The following is a 20,852-nucleotide window of genomic DNA, read 5'->3' as shown; positions in this document are numbered from 1 at the left end:
TGAGGAAAAGTTGCCAGAGATGAAAGGAAGAAACAGCAACAACAACAGAAACGAGGCTTAGCACTAGACTCAGAACTTTAATCAGACAGGATTTCTGGATAGCCAAGAATGTGCATCATCTGTACCCTTAAAGCCAGTTTACTTGGATTTCTATTACATACAAATAAGGCATGCTACCTCATAACTCTGAATGGATTATCATTTCTGGAAATGCAGTTAAAGAAAATGCACTCTAAGATTTTAATTAAAATTAAATTTGATATTTTTGTGTTGTTTTTTTTTTAATTTTTGAAGGACAGAGAGACAGAGCGTGAGTGGGTGGGGGCAGAGAGAGAGGGAGACGCACAATCTGAAGCAGGCTCCAGGCTCCGAGCTGTCAGCACAGAGCCCCACGCAGGGCTCAAACTCACAAGCTGTGAGATCATGACCTGAGCCGAAGTTGGCCACTTAACCAACCGAGCCACCCAGGAGCCCCAAATTTGACTTTTAAAGATAAATTCTTTTGGCTACAGTTGTTCATTGAAAATTTACATGTTTTAAAGTGAGGAAATCATCAAAATGTTCATCAGTAAGGTAAATGTTAATTTAAGCACAGCATATAATTATATAGGATTATGTAGACTAAAAATAAGGACAAAAAAAGTGCATGGCAGCATGGATGGGACCACATTCACATACGACAGACTATCCCAACCTGTGTCGGGAAAGAGATACTAGTAAGCTGAGAAAATATTACAAATATCCTGAAAGGTTTCTATTTAATTGCACAAATATAATTTCCTTGTGTTTCATGATATGTAAAAGTTGCAGGGAACATGGGGCGCCTGGGTGGCTCAGTCTGTTAAGCGTCTGACTTTGGCTCAGATCATGATCTCATGATTTATGAGTCCAAGCCCCGTGTTGGGCTCTGTGCTGACGGCTCAGAGCACGGAGCCTGCTTCGGATTCTGTGTCTCCCTCTCTCTCTGCCCCTGACCCACTTGCATTCTGTCTCTCTCTCTCTCAAAAATAAATGTAAAAATAAATACGTAAGTTGCAGAGAACTGATTCATGCAGTGACCTCTACATGTTACAGTGATTATATTTGTGCTACTTTGTTCTTCATCGCAAACATTTTGTAGGTCTATTGCATTAACAGTGGAACAAAGAAAATGAAAATACAGTATTATTTGACAGCCTGGAAAAAACAAAAGGCTTGAGAAATGAAAATAATAGAGATCTTTTTCTCATTGAAACTGAATCTGCTCAATACTGAATTGCATAGCACGTTATGTTTTATTTCTCTTAAAATGTTTGAAATCCTAGCTCACATGTTGTCAGAATGAAAGTCTGCAAGGCAGGGAGAGCAATATACGTATACGGGGAAGACCAGGGATTCCCAGTCCCTTGTTAGTTCCAATTCTGACCCTGAAGGTGCTGTGTGATCTTGGGCAAGTTACCGAAACTGTGCCTTAGTTTCCCGTTCTGTAAAGGGGTGGATAATTATAATTTTCACCTCAGGAACTGTTTGACAGTTAAATGACTATATATATGCACAAAATATATATGCATATATATATATATATTTATATATATAGTTATATAGTTACATAAATGCTTAGCTAAGGACATGGCAGGTAATAGCAAGCAAGCACTCTAAAAGTTTTATCTATTCTTATTCTAAAGCTGAGACACACACAGACATTTCTATCAGGCTGACACTATAATAATTCAATTAGGAAAAAAAATGGAAGTAATGTACAGTATATTGGCAATTGTAGGGTTTTTAAAAAATCATTAGAGGCATACTCAACTCCATTTCCTCCTCAAAGTTATCTTCCACCACCGCACTTCTTTGGCAGCTCAAATGATGAAAATGGCCCCTGTGACAGCAAGGTCAAGACAATCACCCCTACTGTGAAAGAGGGAACTGCTTTGTGCATCCCGTATTTATAAAGTTATTCAGAAAATATAACGTTACATTCTTTAATACCTTCAGGTACAAGTAATTCTCAGTGGACAAACGCAAAACAAAATAAAAACACATAGGAGTAAATGATACTGGTAGGTTAGGAAGAAGGTGTAGCGTTTGTACCTAATTCTATTCCACCAAAAAGGAATTGGTGGACTGGACGGCTGTTCAGTTCAGAGTTTTCTCTACACACGCAAGCTTCCACAATCACCATAAAAAAAGCCCTCTTGGGCGGGGGGCGCTTGGGGTGGCTCAGTGGGTGGAGCATCTGACTTGATTTGGGCTCAAGACGTGATCCCAGGGTCATGGGATAGAACCTCGAGTCTGGCTCTGTGCTGCATGTGGAGCCTGCCTGAGGTTCTCTCTCTCTCTCTCTCTCTCTCTCTCTCTCTCTCTCTCTCTCTCTCTCTCTCTCTCTCTCTCTCTCTCTCTCCCCTCCCCCCTCTCCCCTGCTCATGCACTCTCTCAAAAAAAAAATCTTAAAAAAAAAAAGGAGATGTGGGCGACTCACGAATCTGCTGCAGATACCAGAGCAAAGGCGGTAGGTTTTCGGCCGCTAGCTTTATTCTATCCTGCTTCTCTTTGGCTCACTGGTTGCTCCTTGGCCAAAGGGGAGATGGGCTTTGTAGCTCCACATCACCCCCTGCAGGCAAGGGGGAGCCGAGGCACCCTCCTCTGGCTCCCCTACATTCCACAAGCATGTGCACGCACCTGCACACTCTGATACAGGAAACAGTGTCCTACTCCTTCTGAGATCATCACTGCTGATATGTGATAGCTTCTATGAAGCAAAACAGTTGGACAGTTTCCATAAGGGAAGAAAATAAACGGTCCTCCATAGCTTTGGAGACGATAGCAATGGAATCCGTAGACATCACTCATATATGAAGGGGAGAGAAAAGGATAGAAAGAGAAAATTGTATAGAACTTCACATTTTCCGATGCCCTTCCGCATTCATTGTTTCTTTTATGCGACACTTTTATCAGGCTGAGTGAGCAACACCAAATTTCACCAACCCTCCCCAAGTCACTGACACCGCCCCCCCCCGCCCCCCCCCCCACCTTACCAAAACCACTCAACATCTCTCAGGATCTGTGTCTGTAGAAGTTTTAAGTCCGTCAATAAACAATTAGAGTGCAATTGTGAAGATAAATAAATGTGCAGTCATGTGTGAAAACTCACACACCACACAGAGATAAACCTATTGTTACCATGGTTCCTAAACACAAAAGTAGTTGGCTATGCATTTCTTTTCAAATGCAAGCTACTGATTGAGAGAATTTTGCATATAATTAAGATGCTTTAGTGATATTAGCTGAGTGCAAAATGTCAATTGCTCTCAAGGGCAACGTTTTCTTTTATTGTTCTGTACCAATTATTCAAACGTGAGAGGAATTGAGATATAATTACACATTAGCTGCAAGTATTTTCTGTGAAAATGAAGAGGTCACTTTTTTATCTTCAATCAAAAATTAGAATTTGTTTCTTAATGTTGGGATTTGGATTTATTCTTGGAATATAAACATGAGTAAATAAACATATTAACCTTATTAGTGTCATTTCCCCAAAGAAAATGACAAAAAAGCAAAAGTTGTAAGTGGAGAAACCAAAGATATTATTTTTACACTGGTCTGTGTAACCTTGAAAATGTGCTTTGGCGGGGTGCCTGGGTGGCTCAGTCGATTAAGCTTCTGACTTCGCTCAGGTCATGATCTCATAGTTCATGGGTTTGAACCCCACACTGGGCTCTGCGCTGACAGCTCAGAGCCTGGAGCCTGCTTCGGATTCTGTGTCTCCCTCTCTATCTGCCGCTGCCCCACATGTGTTCTCTCTCTCACTCAAAAATTAATACATAAACATTAAAAAAAGAAAGAAAGAAAATGTGCCTTCCCATCTATTTATTATATGATAGGATTCCCTACCCTGATTGCCTCGTATGCAATGAATAAAGACATCTCAAGTTTTATGAGCCATTTTGGAAGAGGACTTGACCATTATAGCAGGAATCTCTAAGAAATGGACTTCTAGAAAAATCTCAAAATGATGTTTTTCAGTGTTTAAAAACACAATGATAATTGTATCTTTTTCAGGAAGGCCTTATTTTACAACAACGTTGCTATGTCTTGTGTGCTGTTAGTTTAGGAAATGTATGTAGGGTCAGTAGTTCAATGAGCAGATTACACCTGCTCATGCAACACGTATGGTGAGAGCGAATAATTGCAGTAATTCAATTCCTCCGGTACGTTGACAACTGGGGAAAGGAGAGCCTTGAATGTTTGTTCAGATGTCCTACATTTCTAGGTTTGGTTCCGTGTATGATAAAAATGTTCAAAGACATATTTAGCAATTGGCCACAGGGGGTGCTATATGCCAGGGTCCTCCAAAGACATCTACCTACTTGGAGGTTACTCTGAAGAAGCACTTTATAGAAGGACTGGAACACATTACCTAAGAGCTTCTGGATGAAAATATCTACACTCCTCTAAAGATAGATTCTGATCAAAGCAACAGCATCAACATAAATACATGCAGTAATACATCCACAAATACACATCATGGATTTGCTATTTTCAAAGTTGTAACATATTTATGCTGATGACCTCAATTCCACTCTTCCACTCATTTTACCTTCCATTCATTTGCCGTTGGATTCCTCTCTCAATCCCTTCACATAAAATCAGAATTAGGAGTGGTTTAACAATCATGATAATCTGGAAATACGCAATTCTTTTTTTTTCTCCTGTCATTTCCATCCAAGGACTTACTGCATATCGAGTCACAGACCCAAAAACGCTGCCTTCAAGTGACATATGAATCATCACTGAAAATAGTTTTAACACAAAGCAGAAAGCGAATCAGTAGTGTCCACCTGCACTTTGTTTTTTAATCTGTTTTTCGCAGCCCAGAAACATATAGGTACTTCGAAGTTATCTGGTCTGAAAATTTCAGGAAGTACTACCATGAGTAGTCTGCGTTTCTGGTATAAAACCAAGATTCAAATAATAACAAGTGTATGCAGGTTTTTTTAAAACCATTCATTCCTATTAAAACTGATAATAGAACTCACAGAATGCAAATATAATTTTCTGATTTAAAAAAAAATTTTTTTTTTAACATTTATTTATTTTTGAGACAGAGAGAGACAGAGCATGAATGGGGGAGGGTCAGAGAGAGGGAGACACAGAATCCGAAACAGGCTCCAGGCTCTGAGCTGTCAGCACAGAGCCTGATGTGGGGCTCGAACTCATGGACCGCGAGATCATGACCCAAGCTGAAGTCGGCCGCTCAACCGACTGAGCCACCCAGGCGCCCCTATAATGTTCTGATTTTTGAAGACACTGTTTAAAACATACAAATAGCAAGTGTACACATTCACAGACCTATTGGAATTGTAGGTAGATTTCAGCTTACCATTTCTGAGAAACACTTTAAGAATCTCCAAATAGACTCCGTTCTCCATGCCAAAGAAACTGTCAGAAAACCTGTCAAGTGAGGCCTCATGCTTAACTCGACATGGAGGGGAGGGCGAAAGTGTGAGAAGGACACTCACACAGGCAGTGTGAAACCCTCCATCTCCCCCCAAAACTTTAAGATTGTTATGACTCACTTGCACAAGACACATAGTTAGCTGGCTTTGGGAATAAAACATGGGCGAGCAAAGGATTCAGAGCATTTATTTGAGTGAAAATATTTCAGAAAAAGAGAGAAAGATCAGTGTGAAGGATGCAATATATTTGTGTTTAAAAAGATGTTGAAGGTTCCAACTATATGGTGCATTCTGGAAAAGGCAACACTATGGAGACAGTAAAAAGATCAGTGGTTGCCAGGGATGAGGGAGGGAGAGAGAGAGAGAGAGAGAGAGAGAGAGAAACGAACAGAGCACTGAGGCTTTTTAGGGAAGTGAAAAATACTCTGTGTAATGTATATGACTTTATCCATTTGTCCAAACCATAGAATGCACAACACCAAGCGTGAACCCTAAAGTAAACTGTGGACTCTGGGTGATTACAATGTGTCAACGTAGGTTTATCTTGGTCATAAATGCACCACTCTGGTGAGCCATGTGGGGTGAGCTATGCATGCGTGGGGGGCAGGGCTGTATGGGAAATCTCTGAACTTTCCTCTAAATTTTGTTGCAAACCTAAAACTGCTCTAAAAAAATTTGTCTTATTATTATTTTTTTAATCAGATAGGTTGATAATCAAAGATGCAAGCATTTCCTTACACGGTCAAATATGATGGAACCCTTTTATGAATGTTGTGTTAAACATAGGATTTAAAGGCATATAGAGAAACATATCTCTTTATGATTGTGTCTAAATAGAATCTTTATGATAATAGATTGCATCATAATTGGGTTGTAGTATTTACTTTTCCCTATACCAAAAGATTACTCGCATGGTGTGTGCTTCATAATCTATAAACAGAGATGGAGGGAGTCCATAGATGGAGGCTTCCTGTGGTAGTGTATGTGAGCATCTGGGCTCTCCACTCTTGGTTGCTGATTAAAACCAGAGTATGGTAGGATTTCTGTACCTAGTGCAATACTTATAAAATGGAAATGCGATATCTACATTGCAGGATTGTTTTGAAAAATAAATCAAGCAGTATGCTTTACATGGCATCGGCACTCCATAAATGTTAGCTCCTCTCTTTAACATACTATGTCCTACGTTAGTGAACAATACTCTCTGAGTACCTATGGATTGTACCACAGGAATGGTCATTAAGTTTTGCAATATAAATTTAACTACTCAAATTCATCGCAGATGACTGTAAGTTCCTGACCTCTTCCCAAACTGGAATATGTTGTAAAGATGTTTTGATTCCCTACCCCCACCCCAGTTTGGGCCAACAATCCTGTCTTCCTGCCCCCCCCCCCCCGCCCCCACACCTTAGTATTGCTAATCAAATAACAGCTGAACTTTGGGGAGGTCTTTTGTTTTAAAAAGAACCATTCTTTACAAAGAATGAAAAAGTTATCAAATATCCACTCATTTGAACATACAACATGATTGATTAAATTGGCTTTTATTTACAATTATCCTCAAGCATGGGGTTTCTAAATGAATTCTCCTGTAAACAAAGTACAAATCACCCATTCTCCTCTGACTTTTTTTTTTTTTTTTTTGGCTTTTGAAACGCTTAAGGGGATTATATACAAATTGCACCATTTTGTAACAAGGAGAAACTTAGCAAGGCTGACTCTGTTTCCCTCTCAGCTGTGACCTATAGCTTAGAAACTTCTGCTTAGCCCTACAGGTAGGCATGTTAGTCATTGAAGGAATTTTGCTTACAGCTGAGATTTGCAGAAAACTGTTTTTACCCAAAACCTACGTGACTCAAGGAGATAAGGAAGTATGTACAGAAATGACTATACCATGTTTAAGATTTACAAGAATGACATGGCCAGATTCCTGTACACAAAGATCATCTGACCAAGGAAAAAGAGGTTATACAACCTTCCTGTCATTCACCTTTTGACTCCAACCCCCTTACCCCTCCCCCTAATGTAAAAGAAACTCACATCTCATGCTGGGGGAGATGGTTCTTTGGGACAATAGTCCATCATTTCCCTGGTTCTCTGGCTTGCTGAATAATTGTTAATCATTTCACAATATATACCTATATCCAGTATACTTTAAATATATTTTGATTTTATGTGTCATTTATACCTCAGTGAGGCTGGAAATGAAAAAATAAAATGCAATGTCCAGAAAAAATAAATCAGTCTGTATATCTATCTATCTATCTATCTATCTATTTATCCACCTACACATGTTATAGGGTCAATGTTTGTAGCATGAGAATAATTTGATTATACAATTACATAACTCAATACGAAATAATAATTTTGAAATGTATCTGTATTATTTTTGGGTATGTTTATTTTCAGATAATATTTGTATGTTTTCAGAGTTATTAATGCAGAATAGTCAAATATGACAGGAAGTATTCTAGTGGAAGCAAGAAATATAAAGTAAAATTAAAAAAAATCAGCAAAACCTTCAACGTGTCAAAAATTCTTGTATCACAGTAGAAACTAAAACAGCTGATGGTCAAAATCATGGATTAAAGAAAAAAAGAATCGGATGCCTGGGTGGCTCAGTCAGCTAAGCGTCCAACTTTGGCTCAAGTCATGATCACACAGTTTGTGGGTTCGAGCCCCAGGTCAGGCTCTGTGCTGACATCTCAGAGCCTGGTGCCTGCTTTGGATTCTTGTCTCCTTCTCTCTCTGCCCCTCCCCCACTCACTCTCAGTCTCTCTCTCTCTCTCTTTCTTAAAAATAAATAAACATTAAAAAAATTTAAAGGAAAAAAGATTCATGCATGATAAGACAACACAGACACTTCAACCAATAACTAAATAAATAAAGACATCATGGGAATCAGAACACCCCCAGGCATAAGACTGAAAGATGGAATATGAAGATACAAGCATGAGTTCATAAAATTGTCAGAGTATGGACAAAGAAAACCAGCAGTTTTGCTTCAATAAATTTTATGATCATTGAGTAAGACCTGGTATTATGAGTAATGAACTCATTCCCTTGTATACAGTTTGTATTCAGAAAACACAGTCCATGACTTTTAAATTGTGATAAAATAATACCTACAGAGAATCAAGTATAAACATATTTACTACTTTTTAAAAAATCACTTTTTTATTGTAGTAAAATAGATCTCAAATAAAATGTGCCATTTGACCCATTTGAAGTGTTAATTCAGTGGAATTAATCCATTTGCAAGTTGTTCAAACATCACCACTGTCCATTTCCATGACTTTGTATCATCTCAAACAGAAACACCATAACCTTTAAATAATCACCCCCATCATTCCCCAACTTCTCATCCTTGGCCAAACACCGCCTGTTTTTTTCTAAATTGTAATATTTACACTGTTAGTATAGTACATCTTATTCCAAGACTAAAGTTCACACATATGCTTTTGTTTGTATACTGTGCTCAACAAGACAGAGATCACTGACTTGGAAAAAAATGAAGACTCCAGCAAACACTAAATGGTTATATTGACCTGCTTTACCCCCATATCATTATCCCCACATCAGAGATGTAGCAGAGAGAACAGTGTGCTCACCTCTAAGCATATAAAAGTACTTATCTCAGTATTCACTGTCTTATATAGCATGTCTGCCTTTCAACCAAAAATTACAAGACACACAAAAGGTCAAGGAAAAGAAAAAGAAAACGAAAACACACACACACACACACACACACACACACACACACACACAGTCTAAAGAAACAAAACAGTCATCCAGTGCAGACTAAGTAATGACACAGATGTCGGAATTATCAGATAGGAAATTCAAAACAACTATGATTAATATATTAAATGCTCTGATGGAAAAATAAGTGACATTAAAGATCAGATAGGTAATTTCAGCCCAGAGATTAAACTAGAAGAAATGATTCAAATCAAAATGCTAGGATTAAAGAAAATTGGTAATTGATGCAGTTTTGGAGTGGTGGTGGGGATCCAGAGCCAAAAGCCAAGAATGAATTCTTGAGATGTCCTTGTCTTTGGTGCAAAAAGGTGATTCTATGAAAGCTTGGGACAGGACTCAAGGGCAGGAAGAGCTGCACTGGGGTTGTGAGGAGAGACTGATTATACAATCTGTAGTTGGGAGAGGTCAAGGCAAAAGGAAGGCCTCCAAAAGGACTTTCATATGCTAAAGAGGACTCTTAAGATAATGGAGGCCTAACCGTCAAGCTAAGGTTGTTTTTCCTCCTATCATAGCCTTAAAAGTTCCTAGAGAAATGTTATATACCCAGCCTGCCCCAAGTATTTGTCATTAGGCTGCAAGTTATAAGGAAATTGAATTTTATTTACATTTTCCTCTTGCCTCTATTCCCCACACCACTATGGAAGGGAGGGTAATGTTAGGGTTCCAGGAAGCTGAGTCTATGGGTTTCTGGAGGTTAGGCTTTGATAAGATTTACTAAGACATTTGTAAACTAATTTGTTAACCATTTGTTTTGTTTTGTTTTGTTTTGTTTTGTTTTGTTTTTTCCTTTTTTAGCTTTAGGGCAGACAGGAGTGCCTGAGGAAGTCCCCCTTACCCCACCTGAGGCGGGGAGGGGGTTTGGAGGGTATCAGCTTGCCTTATGCTCTCTCATTAGTAATAAAGATAAGTAATAACTTTGATAAGCTCATCAGATGGTTCAACTAGGAAATCACCGAGCTGAAGATAAGTTAATGGAAATTACCCAAACTGAAATGCGAAGAGGAAAAAGAGTAAATAGAACAAAACGAAAACAAAACCCAGAGCATCTTGAAAGCTATGAAACAATAGCAAAAGGTCTAACATGTATGGCATTGGAATCCCAGAAGGAAAATAAGAGAGAAGAGGGCACAATAAATACTTAAGAAAACAACTGATGAGGCTTGGAGTGGTGGGGGTTCAGGTAAGATGCCAATGGCCCAGAAAGAACTGAGTCATCTTTGATGCAAAAAAGGTGATTTAATGAAAGCTCTGGGATGGGAATTGTGGGTAGGAAGAGCTGCACTGAGGTTGTGAAGACTGACTGGTTATAGACTATGGAGTTGGGGGAGCTAAAGACAAAAGGGGGGGGGGCTCCAGAAAGACTTTCATATGTTAAAGAGGACTCTTAAGATGCCAGGGGCCTTGCTATTGTCAAGGTTGTTTTCCTTCTAGTAAGGCATTAACATTGGGACAGTAGGGGGTTCCTGGAGAAATGTTCTACACTGTATTTGCCTCCAGTATTTGTCCATGGGCTGCAGGTTTATAAAGAAATTTAATTTTACCTGCCATTTTTTTCTTGCCTTTGTTCCCCACATCACTATGGAGGGGTGATGTTGGGGCTCCAAGAAACTGAGTCTATAGGTTTCTGGAGATTCGGCCATTGATAAGATTGCCTTTTTCTTGCAATTTACTACGATATTTGTAAACTGATGGAGACTCCTGTCCTACACAATTGTGATCTCTATAGTTAACTATTTGTTTTGTTTCCTTTCCTTTGTCCTTGGGCAGCCAGGAGTGCCTGAGGAATATCACACATGTCCCACCTGGGGTGGGGGTTGGGGGAGGGTGGTGTTGTTTGCAAGGGGTCAGCTTGTCTTATGCTCCCTCATCACAATGTCCTGGTCTGATTCTGACACCAATTACAATGTGTGTGTGTGTGTGTGTGTGTGTGTGTGTGTGTGTGTGTGTGTTTTCCACATCACCAAGCAATTAATTCTATTCTGACACTGTCTACCTGAAGATAGCATCAGATCCCACAGGTTAAGGGCTCAGTCCTATGAGCCTTTAAACACCAATTACTAATCCAGGTTATCACCCTGCTATAGATGAGGTTACAAAGACCCCCTCCTTGGGTTTAATGTACTAGAATAGCTCACAGAACTGAAAGAAACATTTTACTTACTACATGACCAATTTATTACAAAAATGTATAACTCAGGGCAGTCACACGGAGGGCATGTGCAACACAAAGTATGTGGAAAGGGTGTGGAGATTCCATACTCTCTGGTGTGCCACTCCCCCCAAATCTCCACACGCTCACCAATCCAGAAGCTCTCTGAATCCCCTCCTTTTATATTTTTAATGAAGGTTTACTTATACAGGAGTGATATATACAGGCCAAATCTTTGGCCATTACTGATGTGAACTCAATCTCTGGCCTCTCTCTCCTCCCTGGAGGTCTGGGGTAGGATTGAAAATTCTACCCTCTCATCACATGTTTGGTTCCTCTGGTGACCAACCTTCCCCCGACCCCTGCCCCCCCCACCCTGCCCCCCACCTCCTTAGGTTAACTAGGAGCTTTCCAGAAGTTGCCTCACTAACATAACAAAAGACACTTTAACAGCATTCTACACTTCGGAAACTCCGAAGATTTTAAGAGCTCTATGTGTGGAGTAAATGCATAATTCCTTATTATAAACCACAATATTGCACTGACTGTTTTCCAAAATTAGTGATAGATAGCAAACCGTGAATTCAAGAAGCTCAGAGATCACCAAGCAGGACAAAAACCCCAACAAAAAGCTCATCTTGGCAAGTCATCTTCAAACTGATGAAAATCAAATATAAAGAAAAAATCTTGGAACAATAGGAGAGGGAATCACATCACTTACAGAGAAACAAGTATAAAAATTACCATGGGCTTTTCATCAGATGTCATGTGAGAAGGAAGACCAGATACTTTAAAGTGAGAACAAAAAAAAAAAAAAAATCTGTGAACTCAGAATTATTTACCCAGTGGAAATACTCTTAAAAAAAGTGAAGGAGAAATAGACTCGCAGACAAACAAAAACAGGGCATTTGGTGCCAGCAGACCTACACTGATGAAAAGTTAAAGGAAGGGGCACCCGGGTGACTCAGGCGGTTAAGTGTCCAACTCTTGATTTTGGCTCACGTCATGATCTCAAGGTTTGTGAGATTGAGCTCCGCATCTGGCTCTGTGCTGACAGCCTGGGCCTGCTTGGGATTCTCTCTCTCTCTCTTTCTCTCTCTCTCTGTCCCTACCCCACTCATGCGCGTTCTCTCTCTCTCTCTCTCTCTCTTTCAAAATAAATAAATAAACTTAAAAAAATAAAGTAATAACTCACAATTATAGGATGCTCTACAGTTGATTGGCATGAGGTGGAAACTTCACAAATACTAATAAACAACTTGCCAGAATTCTCTTCTGAACGACAGAAGAAGGGAGATGAGGAATAACAGTTTAGTTACTTTATCCTAGTTTAATAAATCATTTATTCTAAGACACTGTAAGAATACATCATTAGGATATGGTTTTCTCGCTGTTTAGAAAGATCAAGTGATTATCCAACATAACTCTTCCCCAACAGGGGAGGAAGCTCATACTCGGATCAAGTAACTTTCCCATAGTCAATGGTATTGGTTGCAGGGTTGAGATGACAATTCAGTTCTAAGTAGATTGTCGCTGAAATGTGGCTGGGAAAAGGAATGGGATGAAATAGGACTTCCAGAGAGGACACCTCTAACCCAAAGGGAAGTGGAGATCTCTCAAAGCTGAGAGGCTAACTCTGCCAGAGGCCACAAGGGCACAGAAGCTGCAGGGGTCAATTCTCAGGTTCACAGTCAAATTTTAGGTCAACCCCGCGGATACTATTGAGGAACATCATATGATGGAACAAGTGATCAATCCGATTGTTAAAAGAGTTGCCCTTCCAATGAGTGCAGCTCACGCATAAACATGCCTTTCTAGGAAGACTTTACAAACTGCTACTGGAGAAGGCTTTCAGCTCTGAGGCTAATCCAGGTCACCCTCTTCCGGTCCCCTGCAGCACCCTTACACCCACTTCCTATCCTTTTTACTCACCCACACTAGCCACCATATTTCTACTCAGCTCAGCACTAGTTACTTCCTGCTTCGACAGCAGCCCAGTGTAGAATCATTTTCTCATAGGACCACAGAGCTTCCCTTTGCAAGAGATGAGTTTTCACTTCAATCTTAAGGAAATCATTTGCTACCTGCAGCTTTTCTCTGGTTTCCCAACTCCAGAGCAGTGAGTTGGCTGAGAATAAGTAAAATGCAGCCCCAAGATTATGAAGGTCTATAATTTAATGTAAAACACTGGATGCAACCCCTGAAACACTGGTGAGTGTACAGATTTTACAGTGTCTCTGAGTGTGATCTACCCCAGGATGTCTGTTTCCTGTAGTTACTCAGTCTCTGGCAATGTCACCAAAAGAGCATGTTGACTGCATATCAGTGCCTTTCAATCCAAATGGAAGAATCAGTACAATCAGGTCTTTTGCAAGTTCCTGATACCACCTGCCTCTTACAACTATCGTAACTGAATATTAATAAGCCACACAGGATTGTCGCAGAAGGGCACGAAAACATATGGTCCATCTTAATCCATTTACCATAAATCACTGTGCCTTATGTTGGGTGGAAACCCGTGAAGAAAAGTCAAATTGCATTTGATTTCACTCCTTTCATTTGAAATATAAAACTCCTCTTTCTAAGGTAACATGACAGGGGTGCCTGAGTGGCTCAGTCGGTTGAGTGTCTGACCTCGGCTCACGACGTGATCTCGCAGTTCGTGAGTTGGAGTCCCACGTCAGACTCTATGCTGACAGCTCAGAGCCTGGAGCCTGCTTCGGATTCTGTGTCTCCCTCTCTCTCTGCCCCTCCCCCACTCACACTCTGTCTCTCTCTCAAAAATAAACATTAAAATTTTTTTTTAAGTGACATGACACAATCCTAAGTGAGTTTTTCAGAACTTGTGCCAGCTTTATCTAGTAAGACAAGCAAATAGATACACATTGTTCATACCATTTTTATATGAATAATTTAAGTTTTTAAATTTTTCTCTCCCTTTGTGTCATTACTAATACACTAGAAATAGTAATACAAAGAGTAAGTGGCTAGTATTATTTAAATAATCACACCATTTACCTAAATGGTTTTTTCTACCAACTATATGCCAGGACCAATAAATTTGTTATTTATATTATCCCCATAATGCTCAGATGTTGAGTATTATAATCCCACATTTATGACAAAATTGAGGTTCACAGAAGTCACATGATGATCTCAAGATTACACATACAGCAAAATTTTTTTTCTCTGCTCTATCCTATGCATAAAATAATGTTTGCACAGAGTAGAATGGCCATAAATATGTTTAGTGAATAAATGAGCATGAATACACACAGGTCTGCCTGTGTCCAAAGCCTATATCTTACTCTATGCTGTGTTTGGCTTCATCTTCTGATGTCTAATAAATATTTCACCAGGTGGTAACACGGGGCACATAAAATGGGGCGCCTGGGTGCCTTAGTTAAGCATCTGACTCTTGATTTTGGCTCAGGTCATGATTTCACGGTCTTTGAGACTGAGTGCTGAGTTGGCTTCCTGCTGGGTGTGGAATCTCTCTCTCAGCGCCTCTACGACTCATGCATACACACACACATGCTCCATGTTCTCCCTCCCTCTCTCGCTCTCATAAATAAATAAATAAATAAATAAATAAATAAGGGGGGGACATAATCTAATAAAAGAAGGAATGCAAAAGAATAGATTACAGTATCACAATCCAAATGCATTCCACTTTTGTCCATGTCTCTGTCTTTTTCAAAGAAATGGCACACTATAATTTGACACCATCGATAAACTGTGAGTACCAGTTGAGACTCCAGCATAGACGATGTGTGCTGAATACACCTGAGCTATGGACACACCTCTCAGCCAATATTACCCAGGATTGCTAGCATCAAGATTTACAGAGCAGTTATTTATTGTGGCTCTAAGTGAGAAGAGGGGGTATAATTTAGCAGGCTAGGCCTTTTGCTTGAACCAGGAATCTCTGTTTCTCCTATGACCACAGCTTTTGATGGAAAAACTCATCAATAGTCAAGAGAGTTACCAGGTTTTCCACCTGCAGGCATTACTCAGCTACAGCAAGAAAACAACATACACAGGGGCACCTGGGCGGCTCAGTCTGTTAAGCGTCTGACTTCAGCTCAGGTCATGATCTCATGGTTTGTGGGTTTGAGCCCCACATTGAGCTCTGTGCTGACAGCTCAGAGCCTGGAGCCTGCTTGGGATCCTGTGTCTCCATCTCTTTCTCTCTGCCCCTCCATGGCTTATGTTCGTTCTCTCTCTCTCTCTCTCTCTCTCTCAAATAAATAAATAAAGCTTTAACAAAAAAAAGAAAACAACTTACACAATAACACAGGTGAAGAATAGTGTTTCAGTTTGACAGTGCTTTCCAGTGGGGTTGAAATGCACGGAGTTAAAACTGACCCACCCTAAATCAAAGGACCCTGTTATAGACAATGATGGTTTCCTCTCCCTGGATCCCCAGTGGATGGATTCACTGACAGGAGGCCTGAACTGCTCACAGGTCTACTGATGTGAGAGAAAACACATCAATAAGCCACACAGATAAACAAAGCTTGCCACTTCTTTTATATTTTGAAATGGTGGTTTTATAGTATAAGAAAATATCAGGCAGAGTTTTGTTCTCTGTCAGCTATAAATAGTGCCAGTCAATCTGCAAGTATGACAAGATGATTATACATTCATTGGGATGATAATTGTCCCTACTGTTCTGAGTTTTCATCATATAGAAAATTTATCACTTCCAATTCACTCCAAAATATTATTTTGAAAGGGAAAGAAGTATAGATATCATCTTATTTTATAACAGTCACAATTATTACAATTGCACAAACCCAAAAACCTACTACCTTTTTATGAGAATTCCTCATTTTATAAGTAATGCGGGTTACTCTGTCACTCAAGGCATACCTGCTGAAAACTGGAAGGTTGGAAAGGTAATGGTTACTTCAATAGTAGTGTTTCATTAAGGTGTCACAGATGAAAATATGGTTTTTATAGAATGCAGAAATATGAAAGAAACCTGCAATAAATATGTATCAAAGGTAGATATACTTTTAAATTGCAAAAATAAGGATAAAAAATATTTTATTTTCCTTTCATATGATTCTGTAAATTTCTAACCATTTTGAAATATAAAAGTAGAATACATTGGTTATGATGTAGAGAAAAAAAAAAATCACCAAACTGATTTTTTTTCTTTTTTTTCCCCTCAGAACCTAGTAGAGTCTGATAAAGGGTAATGTGAGAACACATCATAGGTCTAAAGGAAGCTCGCTAACTCCTTCAAACCTCAAATGTGGGATGGGTGCGTCCTGGCCTGACAAAACTCAAGGACAACAAAGACTCAATTTAGCAATCCTGACACACAGATCGAAGAAAGCCAGCACAACTGGCAGTTAGCAGTGTGGATTCTAGAGGCAGATTCAAAAACACATCGTGTGACCTTGAGCAAGTAAGCTCTTCACACTCTATTCCTCAGTCTCTTTATCTGCAAAATAGGGGTAAAAGCATACCTACCTCACTCCTACCTAAAAACCTACCTTACTTTTGTAAAAATGAATGGAGTTAATATTTGTAAAAGGTCTGTAACAGTGATATGTAGTGAGAGTTATGTATTTGCAAGTACTGCCATTATTAGTATGTGGACTCATGATACGGAAGGCACAGTGATAGCACTCACTGAAGCGTTGTTCAATTACCGCCTGAGATTTAATAGTATTAATACCACTTCTCTTTTTTTTTTATTAAAATTTTAAACGTTTACCTATTTTTGAGAGAGGGACAGAAAGCAAGCAGAGGAAGGGCAGAGAGAGGGGAAGACACAGAATCTGAAGCAGGCTCCAGGCTCTGAGCTATCAGCACAAAGCCCATAGCAGGGCTCAAAGCCACAAATTGCGAGATCATGACCTGAGCCGAAGTCAGACACCCAACTGACTGACCCACCCAGGCACCCCAATACCACTTCTCTTTTGAGGCTAGAGTTAGGAAAAATATATCAGTCTGGCCTAAGGGGAAGGTAGAAATTTCTTTTTGGTCATGGTGTTATCTTAGATAACAGTTGTAAAATTCAACTTTTAGTAAATGTCATTGAGCTTCCTCCATATTGTTGACAATTTGTTGGAAACTAGGAATAGAACAGTAAGTGAAAAAATACCAGTCAACATCGATGGACTTGGTTTTCAAAGTTGTAATACAAAAGGCCATTGAGAACTTTAAAAAAAAAGTGTATCCATTAATTTTATGAGCATATATATGCAGACACATATACATACATACACATATACATATATATATAATATATACACATGTGTACACATCATATATACACATACATATATATGCACATATACATATATGCACATATACACACATATACATATATAATATACACATGTGTATATACATATACACATCATATATACAAACATACATATACACACATATGCATATATATGCATATATACACATGTATACATATATATACATACACATCTATCTCCATCCCTAGTGATTCATAGAACACTACAAGATGCCTGCCTTTAATAAATTAGTTATTGTTCTCCCTATACCTTGGAAAGTACAAGAGCTGAAAAAAGAGGAAAGATTAAAACAAAACAAAAACACGTCTTCAAAAACTAATTCAATACCAATTTGTGGGAGATATGTTAATTCCTGTTACTAAATGCATTAAATACAATTAAAATAACACAAAGACAGAAACTAATCATCACAGAGGTCTATCAGCCTTCATGGTGATAGCTGGTGTCATTCATGTGGTAATCAATATATATTTATTGAGTGTCTATGATGGCCCAAACACCGGTCCAGTTTCTAGTGAATATAACACTTAAAAAAAAACACTAGTAAAAATATACCACATAAAGTGTGCTATGTACCATGAATAAAGCAGAGTTAAGAGGCTATATAATATCTGAAATCTACTTCAAAGGTTTATATAATCAAAAAAATGTGTCCTTTTATAAAAAGTTTGCATTGCCTACTATCACGGTGTCATGGTACCATGAGTTCTATCACGGTAGTAATCCACATTCCACAGAAAATATAAATTGGGAGGAATTTTATCAGAATATACCTGAGAATCCAACCTGCAAAATGTCTTTCACCTCCAATTTTGAGATCATTCTCCCGTATTTGATGTCGCGGGCTCTGGGAACAGGGTTAGAGCAGCACACTTGTGCGGTGGAGCATTGATGTGGCAGGACCCAAGACTGCCCCACTGAGCAATGCCAGCTTGCCAGGGGAGCCCTTGGCCAGTGACCGGGAACTGGGATTCCAGGCCAGTTCCCAGCACTGCCTAACTAACGAGAAGGTCCTCCTGTGCCTGTGTTCGTGCTAGTGAAATGTCAGTGTAACCAACATGGTTGTCCCTCCTCGGCTTTCCTCCTGGGAGTGTTGGTTCACACTCAGCAGTGGGTGCCTACATGACCGGCCCTCAATAAAACCCTGGGCATGGAGTCCCTAATGAGCCTCCCCAGGGGAGGATGCTTCACAGTTGCTGTCACAATTCAATGTTCCAGGACGTAAGGATGTTGTTAATGACTCTACTGTGAGAAGACTGGATGTTCGCACCCGGTTTCCTCTGGAATTGGCCCCATGTGCCTTTTCCTGTGCTGATTTTCACTGAATCCTTTCCCTGTAATGTATCTTAGCCATGAGTATGATTGTACGCTGCATCCTGTGAGTCCTCCCAGCAAATCACCAAATGTGAGGGTGGTCTTACGACCCCCAACACAACGCCCAAGATGCGTATTCGCTTTCTCTGCAAGTTGGCAATGAGAGGATTCAGGTAACCGCCCCCCTCTCATAACCTAACTGAATAGAGCAAATATACATCAAAATAGTAAGACAGTCCCACATGGTAAGAAACCCTGCAACAAAGAAATAAGAATTCACAGGGTAACCCAATGACCCTTTAAAAAATTGAGGGCTGCAATGGTACTTAATCATAAATAATAAAGATAAAGGGAATACTAGCCAGATAATATTGCACCCCTTGCACCCTAAGCAACAAACAGTATAAATCCTTCTCAATGTGCATCATTTTATAAAATTTGTAAGTTAGAAAACAAGTATAGGGGCACCTGGTGGCTCAGTCGATTAAGCCTCTGACTCTTGATTTCAGCTCAGATCATGATGTCTCAATTTGTGAGATCAAGTGCCATGTTGGGTTCTGTGCCAACAGCACAGAGCCTGCTTGGGATTCTCTCCCTCCCTCTCTCTCTGCCCCTCCCCCACTCTGGCTCTCTCAAAATAATTAACTTATTTTTTTTAATATTTATTTATTTTTGAGAGAGAGAGAGAGAGAGAGAGAGAGAGCGAGCACAAGTGGGACAGGGATGGGGTGGGGGGGGGGGGGAGGGGGGACACAGAATCTGAAGCAGGCTCCAGGCTCTGAGCTGTCAGCACAGGGCCTGATGTGGGGCTTCAACTCGGGAACAGTGAGATCATGACCTGGGTTGAAGTCAGATGCCCAAGTAACTGAGCCACCCAGGTGCCCCTTAAAATAAATAAATAACTTTTAAAAAATTCAAATTATTTGAATAATCCTCATATTTTCATTTTAACCCATATAAGCCTCTAATTTTTTTTTTCTGAGGAAAGCTTTGGTTTATGAGCTGTTTTTTCTTAACATAGGAAAAATTGTAAAAAAAAAAAAAAGTATAGAAAAAAAGAACTTCAATAGATATTAAATATTTTCAGTGAGTGGATTCACGCCTACTTACTTCAAATCTATTCTCTATTTAATCTGAGGTGTGATATGGGTATATAAAGACGAACGACAAACACATCACCCTGATCTCAAGTATCACATAATTGAAAGAAAAGAAAATATACAAACCCCACAAATAAAAAGTTTAAACATATGTAGGCAGTCATGGTGATTTACCTAACCCAGCACATGGGCCTGGGGAGATGGCTTTCTATCGAGGGTGGACATGTACCGATTCTTATCAAATAAAAACTAGATAAAATAAGAAGGACTTCACTTTCAAAATATATTAATGGGGCATCTGGATGGCTCAGTCAGTTAGGGGTCCAACTTCAGCTCAGGTCATGACCTCGCAGTTCGTGAGTTTGAGCCCTGTGCTGACAGCTCAGAGCCTGGAGCTTGCTTTGGATTTTGTGTCTCCCTCTCTCTCTGCCCCTCCCCTGCTCACACTGTGTCTCTCTCTCTCTCAAAGGTAAATAAACAATAAAAAAATAAAAATATATCAGGTAACAATAATTTTTATCACGTGTAGGTATTTAATAGTCAAAGTAAGGGGTGGTTGCTTTGGGGGTGTGTATGAATTATGTTCTAGTTGCATTATTTTGTCACTGTCACAAGTATATAAAATAGATAACACGTTTATATATTACAACTCTGAAAACATATATCAGGCTCAGAGAAAAATAAGAAAGTGTGTTTCTTGATTTGTTCGCTTTCATTTTTTTTCACAAAGAGACTGTAGTGAATTGTCAATTCGAGACTCAGATGTGGACTCAGAGACAGACTCAAACAAATAACTTTCTAT

Source organism: Neofelis nebulosa, chromosome 13 (genome assembly GCF_028018385.1).
Source record: "Neofelis nebulosa isolate mNeoNeb1 chromosome 13, mNeoNeb1.pri, whole genome shotgun sequence".
NCBI classification, from domain to species: Eukaryota; Metazoa; Chordata; class Mammalia; order Carnivora; family Felidae; genus Neofelis; species Neofelis nebulosa.
The sequence above is the reverse complement of the archived record's forward strand: the minus strand, read 5'-3'. Positions refer to the sequence as shown.